This window comes from Lactuca serriola, chromosome 9 (assembly GCF_051521515.1).
Source record: "Lactuca serriola cultivar US96UC23 chromosome 9, Lser_US96UC23_V15, whole genome shotgun sequence".
Lineage (NCBI taxonomy): Eukaryota > Viridiplantae > Streptophyta > Magnoliopsida > Asterales > Asteraceae > Lactuca > Lactuca serriola.
In genome coordinates, this window is record NC_136416.1 from 171,142,927 (window position 1) to 171,155,073 (window position 12,147).

Genomic DNA, 12,147 nt, shown 5'->3' on the forward strand with positions numbered 1-12,147 from the left:
ATTTTATTCCACCTTGGATTCGCTCGCAGCAACTCCCATGATTTTTCAAAGTTGAAAACATGTCCCATTCCGACCCGATATTGTTCCTTAGCAGATTTGAACAAATCAAAGTCATTGGTTCCGCTTTGCTGTTGCGCATGAAGCCGGTTGTAAATACCGTTGAATTTGTTGCACCGCTTAGTTATTTGACCCCATTTGCGGCTCAACATGTCATTGTTGCGATACAGATTTTTGTTTAAAACATCGTGAAACTTGTCGAGCACCGCCCCCCAATAAGCTCCTTTTTTTCATTCCATTTTCGCGCGAGTTCGTCTTTTGAAGTAGCACACCAAGCCGCCGTCAAAGCATATTCCTTATCCGGTGTCCACCATTGTGGAATGTCTGCATTTTCTGTTTCAGCCGCTATCAATTTCCCTTTCGATTTTCCTTTCCCTTTCCCTATCTTACTACCTCCCGCTTCCACTTGAACCAATGGTTGTGTTGTAGGCGATGGTTGGTTGGTTGGTTGTTTGTTACATCGAAGCAAAAGTAGGGAAAAGATTTTGTTGTAAGTTTTGGTTTTGACCAAATAAATTTATTTGAAGATAAGGTGATGTAACATCTCGAGTTCAGGAGTGCAAGTTCAGGGTTCAAAGTGTAAATGTGAAAGGGCAACTCGACGAGTCCATGAGTGGACTCGGCGAGTAGGGTCGCGACTCTGGTCGCGTGTTAAGTGGCCAACTCGGCGAGTTGGTGCTGAGTGGAGAAAACCCTAATTTCGGAGGATGATCCCTATTTAAAGGACATTATACCCTCTCCCCAACCTCTTTACCCTCTCTTGAAGTCCAGAAAACCCTAAGGCGCGTTTGTGAGTGGTTTAAGAGCTTTTGAACCTTAGAGAAGAGATTTTGGAAGATATTTTGGAAAGCTAAGAGGCTTGGAGCAAGGGGCTTTGCAAGGATTTGGATTTCTCTTCTGTTGGAGCTTTCCTTTGAGGTATTATTTCGTTGCTTGGGCTATTATTCATCATTTTGGAGTTTTTGGACAAGATAGCATGTGGTGTTTTGAGTTTGGAGGTTAGATCTGAGGTTGCTACCTCAAATCTGGAATGGAGAAGGTCTAGAGTGCATTAAAGTCCCTGTTTTTGAGTGATTGGTGAAGCCATCTTGTCCCAAACCCTAACCCGTAGAGTGTCTTATGCTTAGATCTCTTTGGATTCACGTAAAGTTTGCCACTTTACGTGATGGATGGGTTGTAGAAGGGTAGATCTGTGGTTTGGATCGTTTGCATGCCCTGGAAAGTTTCTGTATGGATTAAGATCTAGAGGTACTCGGCGAGTCACAAAGGTGTACTCGGCGAGTTGCTTGAAGATGGGCAGGAACTCGGCGAGTTGGTTGAAGATAGCCTTGGACTCGGTGAGTCTGTTCTTGGACTCGGCGAGTCTGGTCGTAAGGTCCTAACCTTCTTCTGGTTGAGCCGTGAATCGGTGAGTCAAGGGAGGACTCGGTGAGTTAAGTGCGAGGGGACTCAGAGTTGTGGGACTCGACGAGTCTCGGGGTGACTCGGCGAGTTGAGTCGCGGATTGGGGAAGTTCTGAGCATGGGGACTCGGCGAGTCATCGGGTTGACTCGGCGAGTAGAGTTAGTCAAGAGATTGACTTTGACCAAGGGTTGACCAGTTGACTTCCAGGGGCATTTTGGTAATTGTTGGCTTTTGTTTTGAGTTCGGTGTTGGTATCGGCTAGTGGTGGAGATCGTGTCACTGGTCGGAGCATCTTGGTCTTATCTTTTTCAGTCAGCAGTTGCGAGGTGAGTTATCCTCACTATATCAGGGTCTACATCACCAATGTCGTCCCTTTATCGGATTGTGATCCGGGTATCTTTGTTATGTTATTTGCTTTGTTATGTTGCATCCTGGTAGTTAGGATGGTTTATGCTAGTGACCGGTTAGGTCGGTATCCTGGTTAGGATGATGTTATGCTATGTGATATGCTAGATCGGTTTGATTGGGTGTGAATTGTTATATGATTGAATGTTTATGTGCACATGGTTGTTGGACTGGGGTTGGGTTGAGGTGGGTCCTGCTTTGTGTTGTAGGCCAACATACCCAGGGCGGACCGGTTATCCCGAAGGCCCAGCAAGCGGTCCGGATAGGCTGTAGGCCCCAAGAGGGCGGACCAGACGTGCCGAGGCTCGGAAAGTGGACCAGGCCGACTGAAGGCCTAGTACGAGCGAACCAGTCATACTGTAGACTCAGAGGGTGGACCAGGTGGATTGAAGGCCCGGTGCTGGCGGACCAATCACACTGTAGACTCGATGTATATGGTTAGACTCATAGAGTGGACCAGGTGGATTGAAGGCTCGGTGTGGGCGGACCAATCACACTGTAGACTCGATGTATATGGTTAGACTCGGAGGGTGGACCAGGTGGACTGAAGGCCGGTGCGGCGGATCAATCACACAGTAGACCCGAAGTGCATGGCTGTTCTGTGTTCTGTTATGATATGGCATGTTGTGCGTGTATGGTATATGTGGTTGGTATTTTGGGGGTATCTCACTAAGCTTTCGGGCTTACAGTTGTGGTTTTATGTTTTTCAGGTTCTTCAGGAGACCGTGGCAAGGCAAAGGCGTGATCGTACCGCTCCTCATGGTTATGTTTTATGATATGGTTCTGGGAAGACTCTGATAATAATTGTATTGAAAACCTTTTTGTAATAACTTAATGAAACCGGGTTGTTTTTGAAAAGTTTAATTTGGTTGAAATTTTTAGAGCGTTACAGGTGAGTTGGGAAATTGTAGTGGCGGTGAAGCGGGATTGAAAGCAACGCCTTGGTGTGGGATTTGTGGTGAGCCTTGAGACGATAAAAGGTTGAAATAATTTTCATAACCCGTGAATCCGAGAGGCGAGGTTGTGTTTGGGTTTGATGATGGAGGGGGGGGGGGGGAGTGTTTGAGTTTTGGTCCATTTTTTAATAATTTTAAAGAAAATATGTGTATAAGATATAGGGAGAATGAGAGGAAGGTTTAAAAAATGGTTTAAAAGTAGTATTTATAAGGATAAAAGGTAATTTTTTATTTAATTTTGACCGTTTGCAAAAAGTCGAGTGAAGAAACGTTCGCATTTTATACGTTGCAATCCGTCTTAACGCCCACGAGTTTCGCCATAACGAGCTTCAACGAGTTGGGGGGGGGGGGGGGGGGTGGGGGGTGTTCCCCGCGTCGTGACGCCGTTTCGCTCTTCCACCTCATCTCCGTTGCTTCTCATTCTGGCCCGTGTCGCGTCGTCTTAGAGGTTTCACACCGCTATAAGTTAAAAAAATTATTTAGATGAAAAATAATTTATTTCGATAGAAACCTCTAATAAGCCATTTTTTTCATAAGTTATCTTATACTTATTTATTAGCATATAAGCTAATAAACAATGCGTGTTTTTACCAAACATCCCCTAGATGATAAAATAGATGACTCTTTGGTAACCCCCCCTTTTTTTATCACAATATATATATATATATATATATATATATATATATATATATATATATATATATATATATATTTCCTTTTTTCTTTTTTTTCAAGAACGAAAAACAGGTTAGGTTGAGCATTCGAAAAATGATAACAAAATGAAAGATAAATTTAGACCTTTGATTTTAAAAAATAAATGGCTATATATATATATATATATATATATATATATATATATATATATATATATATATATATATATATATATATATAGAGAGAGAGAGAGAGAGAGAGAGCTAGGTTCATTTGTTTAAACTAAGTATTGTGTTATTGTATGCATAAATGTGGGTCAATGAAAATTAAATAAAAAATTAAATAAATAAATAAATCAATGAGGGTAATTTAGTAATTTAGTAAATCAATTCTATAAATAATCTCTTTATTTTAGGGATCCATTTCTTATTAACCCTATTAGAATCCACATCCCTAACCAATTTAATCGTCCTCCTCGCTTCCTCCGCCTAATACTAGACGAAATCCTCCTACTGATCTTAAACAAATTAATCGATTTGAAAACCCTTTGCACTTGCTATCTCAGTTTCACGCCTCCACCCCTATATGGCTTTGGCGACTCCCGTAAATGATCGACCATGCCACCAGCAGGTCACCGACTCCACCTGTACCTCCTACTTCAATCAAGATCACCAGCAGCTCATCCCTCCCGATTTTTACTCCACCAATTGCCAACTTGTTGGTGTCGTTTGTATCCCCCCAATCGCAGCAAAAAGGTATTTGATTCGATTGCGATTAGATTCAGGAGAAGATTTGAAAATGTTTACGTAACCTGATTTCCTCTCGTTTCTTATATCTCTCTCGGACTCCCTTTATGTTCTCATCCCTCCCCTTTATTGATCCAGGCGGCAAAGGATTTCAAAAAAAGCTCACCGCCCCCGATGCTGCTCTTATCTCAGCAAAAATAACCATTTCAGTTGAAGACCTGACCTCTCTCCCGTCGATTGATGTGGCAATGTAGATATCACCATGAGTCCCTTTGTCCACAATAGTAGGTATGTCGATTTTGGTTTCATAGGAAACCCTAGATCAAATTTTCCTCTAAAAATCTAAATTTTAATTAGTTTTGAAGTTATATGGACTTGTTGGGTTTAGAAAATGACAAATCTTTTGAAGGTTGGAGGAGATGGGGCTAGGAGATTCCTTGAGAAAATCGCCAAACAGGTCCAACCCATCATGCACAAGCATAAATGGAGGGTTAAAGTTCTATCCGAGATGTGGTATCCTCTTCCTTCTTCTTCTTCTTCATTACTTTAGGATTTTTAAATCCCTGATTTTGTATATATATTTTATAAGTTGGTGATCTATTTTGTCTTGATAATATCTCTGTTTCCCCTGTACGTGGTTTTAGTATGCTTCCTGACTTATATTACTGTGATTTAATTTTTTATGTGGCGTTGGCTCTTATTGCTTTTCAAATAGATTATGCTTTTGATTTCTATTCTGATTTCTGAAACAGGGTCAAAATGGTCATTGGATAGAAAACAATGGGTGTTTGGATTGGGTGTTTGACAGGGAAGGAAAGGAAATGAAAAGCAGTTTTTTGGCTAATATACATATCAGAATGAGTAGTCTTTTTGGCTAATATCTATTGGAATGGAATCAAGAATTCCAATTCTGTCGGAATGAAATGACGAATTCCAATTATGTTGGAATCACAGAAGTTGATGCTTGAAGAACGGACCACAAATTGAAACGGACCTCATTATTCTTTTAGAATGTATTAGTCGTTGTTAGATTTTGATGTAATTATTAACAATTGTTACTCGTATTCTATAAGAAATAATGTATTTGTTGTTTTTATTCTTCAATTGATTGTTCAAGAATTTGTTATTCTACAAGAAATTTTTAAATTCATGATTGTTCAAGAATTTTTTTGAATATACTCATAAACATATTCTGTCAGAATGTCCGAACTAAAAGAATTATAATTCGTAAAATCGGATTTTTAAAATTAATAGAATCTATGATCCCTTAAAAATGCAAGTCACTGTAGGTTAAGTGGTTTAGAAGCCCTTTTCTTCTTAAGTGGAACTTTTGATACTTTTCTTCTGGAACGGTGATCAAATTGCATATCTAAAACCATGATCTTATTTTCATCATGATTTGTTTCTTGTTTCCCTAGTTTATCTTTATTCTTCTTTCTTTTTTTCTCATGAATCCTTCCATTCCTTGTTTGTCAAAGGAGCAATCCTTTAACTAAATATACTGACTATATTAATACGAGTTGAGACAAACGTTAATACATGAGCCCAAAAATCGTGGAGTTCTTTCAATTAAGGAATTTTATCGAACGTTTGGTGTTTATAAAAAAGTAAAGAGTAAACACAAAGAAAAATCAGATGTTATGGGTCATTTACACTGATCTCTTTCATAAATGGGCATTCTTTCTAGCTTTAAGCACGATCATCACTAATTTTGAGTTTAAGGAAAATTCAAATGACCTTTCATCTACTTATAACCTTATCCTTGCTAGAACTCTGAGATATGACTTTCTTTATGCATTAACATAATCTAATACTAGGCGAATGTCCGTGCGTTGCGCAGTGGGATAACTATGTAGTTTAATATGGTTATATATGGTTTAATGTATTGTGAATAAGCCATACATAAAACTTGTATGCGATTAAATAGCATGTATATTTTTTGATTTACAGATTTTTTATCATAATAAATAATGAAATTTTTTTACTGTTAGTTTAAAATTTTAAATGTAATTTTTATGTACACATTAGTATCTAATGTAATTAATTGATGATTGATTAGATATGGATTCTCATTTGTGGTCGTCTATTTATGTTGAACCTCATAAAAATATATATTTAACGACTTTTGTTAGTTTTACTATTGAATAGAAAATGGTGTCGTATTTTAAGTAAATATAAAAAATCTCATGCTCAATCTATTTTGAGATAGTGACATATTTTAAGTTAATATAAAAAATCATATTCTAGAACTAATGAAAAGAAAAAACGGACCAAAATTTTTAACTATAATAAAGTTGATTCCAATTAAAAAGTGTTCAATCGAAGATAATATCATTCAATAAACATCATAAGATATTACGTTATATTCAAATTAGAGACATTATTTTTGTAAGAGTCATTCAAAATATATGAGACTATAGTGTCTAATACAACAATGTAATAACCAAATGACCCTAACATATTTTAAATGAAATATAATTATAATATATTATCTATGCAACTAATATGGTATTCTTCTAATATGTGATATTCGTCTACTATATGGTATTCTTCTAATATATTATATTATAGTATAAACATTATATTTGGAAAACCACTTTGAGTTATATTGTAGTTTATAACATTAAATTTGTGATGGGCTGTATTTGACACACATTTGTGTATGGGAACTGATTTGTACACAACATTTTTTCTCCGTACAAAACAATTTGTGTTTTAAAGTGTTGTATTGTACAACTCTATAATGCATAAATTGTTGTGTATGACAAAAAATTGTTGTGTACGAATCACTTCCCTTTGTGTATTTATATCTATATTATATATTTAAAACAAATCTCATATAAACATCCAACCTAAATATTCATCTTCAAGTTTTCTTTCTTTGCCACGTAAACAAACTTTTGTTATAAAGCCAAAAATGGAATAAAAGACACTTAATTGTATGATCATGATATATTGTATTTTGATTGAGGCTTGTACAAAACATGCATGAGCATGTATTATTAATTTATCTATTGTTTTGGGTAATTTGAATAAGATAGCTTCAAATCCAACGTATCAAACGGATTACCCATTTACTAAAGTTTAAAACCCAAAAACTCAAACATGTTCTAATACCATACAAATGCATAAGGTTTTAGCAAATTATTATCTCATATGAATTACCATTGATTATGTGTGATCAATTATTAAGAAGGTGAAAAGGTTTGGGGGTTTCAAATGCATGAGGTTTTAGCAAATTATTGTGGAGGTTTCAAATGCATGACAATCAAGGGAAAATGCAAGCTTTATAAGTATGTAAGATAAGATTCACTTAGATGAAACGGTGTGAATACCATGAGATGGTGAAAAAATTTCAGGTAATCCGTAACTGAGAGCAATAAGTTTCTTATAACATTTAACCAACAATGTTTTTGTCGTTAGATATATATATATATATATATATATATATATATATATATATATATAGGGTTAGGTTATTTTGTTTTTACTAACTATTGTGTGTCAGAATGCACAGATCTGGACCATTGGATGGAATATAATCAAAGGTCATGATTTGAGGGTCTATGATAGTAGAATAGGATAGCATTTACCATATAATCACACAAATTTCAGCATAAGGGCATTTTAGTCAATTAACCGATATTAAAAAATGAAATTTTTGGATTTTTAGGGATGGTTAATTCCTTTATTTATTAAAAATCTGAATATTTTAAATTAATTCAAATTTAAAAATCCGATTTTATTCTGTCAGAATGATAAAATGCCAACCATAAACTAGTAAATATATTTTCCGATTTTATTCTGTCAGAATAATAAAATGCCAAATATAAACTAGTAAATACATTCTGAAAGAATACACAAATCAATTCTTGAACTAAATAATATAACAAATAATTACATTGTATGATTGTGATTCATTGAATAATAACAACATTCAGAAAAAAAAAATAAAAAAAAACACCAATATCTAACAAAAACACTAATCTATTCTGAAAGAATATTATTTTTAAGCAACACTTTATACATTGTAGCATAACACATTCTGGTTTAATACGCTCTTGTTCTATATGTTTTCTTCCTTCTCCACATCAATGTTAGCCTCTTTAAAACCTGAATCCACAAAGAAAAGATAATCAAGTTTCAAAAATTAAACAATTCAATGCATTCAAATAGAATACAACAATAAAAATTCTTATAGAATAAACTATTCTTGCAGAATGGTTTTGAATATTCTTTACTTTCTTCATTCTGAAAAAATAATAGTATTCTTCAAGCCATTCTTTCGACCATTCTTATCACAAATGCAACAAAAACTAATTCATACATATTCTGGCAGAGTAGATTCTGTTAGAATATACTGTCGTTCTATATGTTTTTTTCCTTTTCCACATCAATGGCAACATCTTCAAGACCTAAATCCACAAAGAAAACAATAATTAACTTTCAAATATTAAAAAATCCAGTGCATTCTAAGAGAATAAAAACAATAAATTCTGATAAAATATAGTATACATTAAAGAATTATAATTGATTCTAATAGAATGTAATCTTCAAATCAATTGATCAAGAACCAAAGTGTATGAAGATAAAAATTTAATTACTATCTACAACCATTAAAATGTGCCTTTGATAAAAATTATATTCTATGAGAATGTCATGAAATCAAATTCTAGGCACTCACATTCTGTTAGAATTCTGCCATGAAAATAAGTTCTAGGCATTCTTCAATCATTCTTGAATGTTGAATAATCGTATCCTGCATCAGAAAATAATAATTAACAATTTGTGCTGAAAATTTGGCCCTAACAGCCCCCTGTTCAAGGGACTGTATATCAGCCAGTATGAGTCGAATCAGAATGATTCCAAAGCCTAAGTTATAACTAGCATTGAGTAGAATATGCAGGAAAAAATCCAGCTAATTTGGAGCTAGTGTGAAAGAGATATGACAATTCAAAGATAGACAAAATTTTGAACCAAGTAAAAGTGCTGAAAATATAAGTTTCAAAAATAATATATAAGAAAAAAAAATCACAGTACCATTCTCTGTACCATAGAGTGCGATACTCATGGCTATCTTCCAAGCCCTAAATCTCGATCCACCAAATTGTTTGGAACCCGCTATATAAAGGATGAGAATGATCGAATGAAGGATCTGAAGAAGACGAATTAGATAATTTGACATGATTTGAGATGAAATAAAAAATGACTGAATGGGAAACTAGGTTGACCAGGATGAAGATAATGATGATAACAAGAACAATGAGATTGTCACGAAATTAGGTTAAAATGAATAATCGAGCGATGTAATTCAATCCATCTAAATGATTGATGAACTTTTCATTGTTATTGAAGTACTGATACTAACTTGTAACTAAATTCCTCTTTAAACAATCCAAACAACTTTACATAACATTTTAGGAATCAATCAAGAAATATTATAGACAATAATCAAGTGATGAACTATTTTCATTATATAATAGGAGACAGAGACATTATGACTCTAGACACTAACGGAAAATAGAGGAGTAAATAACAAAAACTTACTCGATTATCGACAAATGTAAATTAGGGCTTTTGTTGAATGCTTCGATCATGCCCTTCTGCAAAACGTTCCAATAAATCATTCTACTTTTCCGTCGGTGGCCACATACTTTCATTGATATGTTTAATACAGGAGAAGCGATCAGAAAAAAAAAGAAGCGATCAACTACTTCTATATGTGGTGTGCGTCGACTGGAAGAAGAAAGAAGAAATCGAGTTCTTGATCGGTTGTGTTGTGGGGTGTCGGTGATTCATCTTGGTAATTCCTTGAATATAAGACACGATGCAAGAGAGAGACTAGGTCAAAAAAAATTGATTTTATTTCCTTAATTGCAGGATTTCAATTAAATGATTCCTTAATTAAAAAGTACAAAATGTCCAGAATACCCTTAAATGATTTATTTAATTGTTTATTATTTCTTAAATTCTCATTGGTGCATTTAGGCACACAATACTTGCTAAAAACATTTGAACCTAGCTCTCTCTCTCTCTCTCTCTCTCTCTCTCTATATATATATATATATATATATATATATATATATATATATATATATATATAAATTAGTTTATTAGAGGACAAAATGAAGTTTGCAAGATTTGAACTCCCGATCTCCTCTACAAAAGGCCAAAACCTCAACCACAAGGCTAGATAATATACATGTTTTTTTGTTGAACTTTTATATATATATATATATATATATATATATATATATATATATATAATAAATCGATGGTTATTATTATTATTATTATTAGTATAATAATAATAATTATTATTATTATTATTAAGGACTTATATACACATTTTTAAATGTACAAACATATATTTTAAAGGTAAAAAATACATTTTAAATGTATGAATGTATTTTTAAAGGTATTTATATATTTAAACAGAGTATTTATATATTTTTAAAAAATATTTAAACATTTAATGTATTTATACATTTGAAAGCACATGTATACTTCAAAAACGAATTTTATATATTTTTAAATGAAAATACCTATTACAATATGTATTTTTTTAGTAGAAAAACAAATATAAAATGTATTTATTCTACATATAATACATATTTGAAAAAACAAACTTTAAGCATTTTATACATATGAATAAATTTTTGTATACTCATTTAAATATATAAAACAAATTATACATATAAACATATATAAAATGTTTTTATAAATATTTACTTGTGGAATACGTACATCATTTATATATGTAAATACGTGTAAAAACAATTTTATATATGTTTATTGTATTTTAAAAATCATAACAAATAAATTGTATTTTAAAAATCACATTATACACTTAGCAATTATAATATATAATATTTAATTCTTCTAGCATAATATAATAAGTTAGAAAACATAACGAGTAAATCTTTCTAGCTTGGTGATTAAAGGTCTTAGTGGGATATTGGGAGACCTGTGTCACTGACAAAGTTTCTGGAAGTCTCCGAGACTGTGTAGAAAACGTTGGAACAATAAAGAATACACGAGGAGTCTCCAGAATATTCAAGACGACACTAGACGAAACTAGAATGACTCGAGAACGATATAGAACATGCTAGATCATTGCAATAATAGCTTGGATAATATCATAACATCCTAGAGACATCTAGAACATTATAGAATAGTGTAGCATAATATGGAGTCTTTTAAGATAATGTAGATATTGATAGAACACTCTTGAATAGTCGAGAATATACAAGACCTGAAAACTTCCCATGAGGAGGTGTAATGTGTTGGGTTTTTAAGCACTATAGCACTCCTATGGTGCACATGCAACCCTAGATGCTTTGGATCTATGTTTTCTCTAATTATACACGCAATATGAATTTTTCCAAAGCATACATCCTAACTAGCATACAATGGAGGATATACAATATAAAACTCATAGTTAGATGAATACCTCTTGATGCAATTGTAGTTCTTGGCCTTTCAAGAGCTTAGAACCTCAAGTGTGATGCCTCAAATGGTTCACAAACACCATGAACAAAGGAGGACTTTGAGAGAGAGTATATACACACTAAAATCGGTTCTGATTCTCTTAGAATACATAGGTGTCCCGATTTTGGCTAAGGGGTAACATTTATATAGTGTAGGAATCCAAGAGTCATGGGTAAACCCTAATCCATACACTTAGGTTATGATCCATATCTCATGTGGGCTAACTTTTCATGGATACTTACATAAAACTTAGCCCAACATGGATCAATAGCCCAAACACTATATATATCATTGATTTACATAATCAGTCTCCGTTAATTTAATTAGTCTCTTTTGATTACTAAATTAATTCCAAATTAATTCTTGATCAATACTAATTAAATAACATGATTTCATATTAATATATTATACCTATAATATATTAATAAATCATA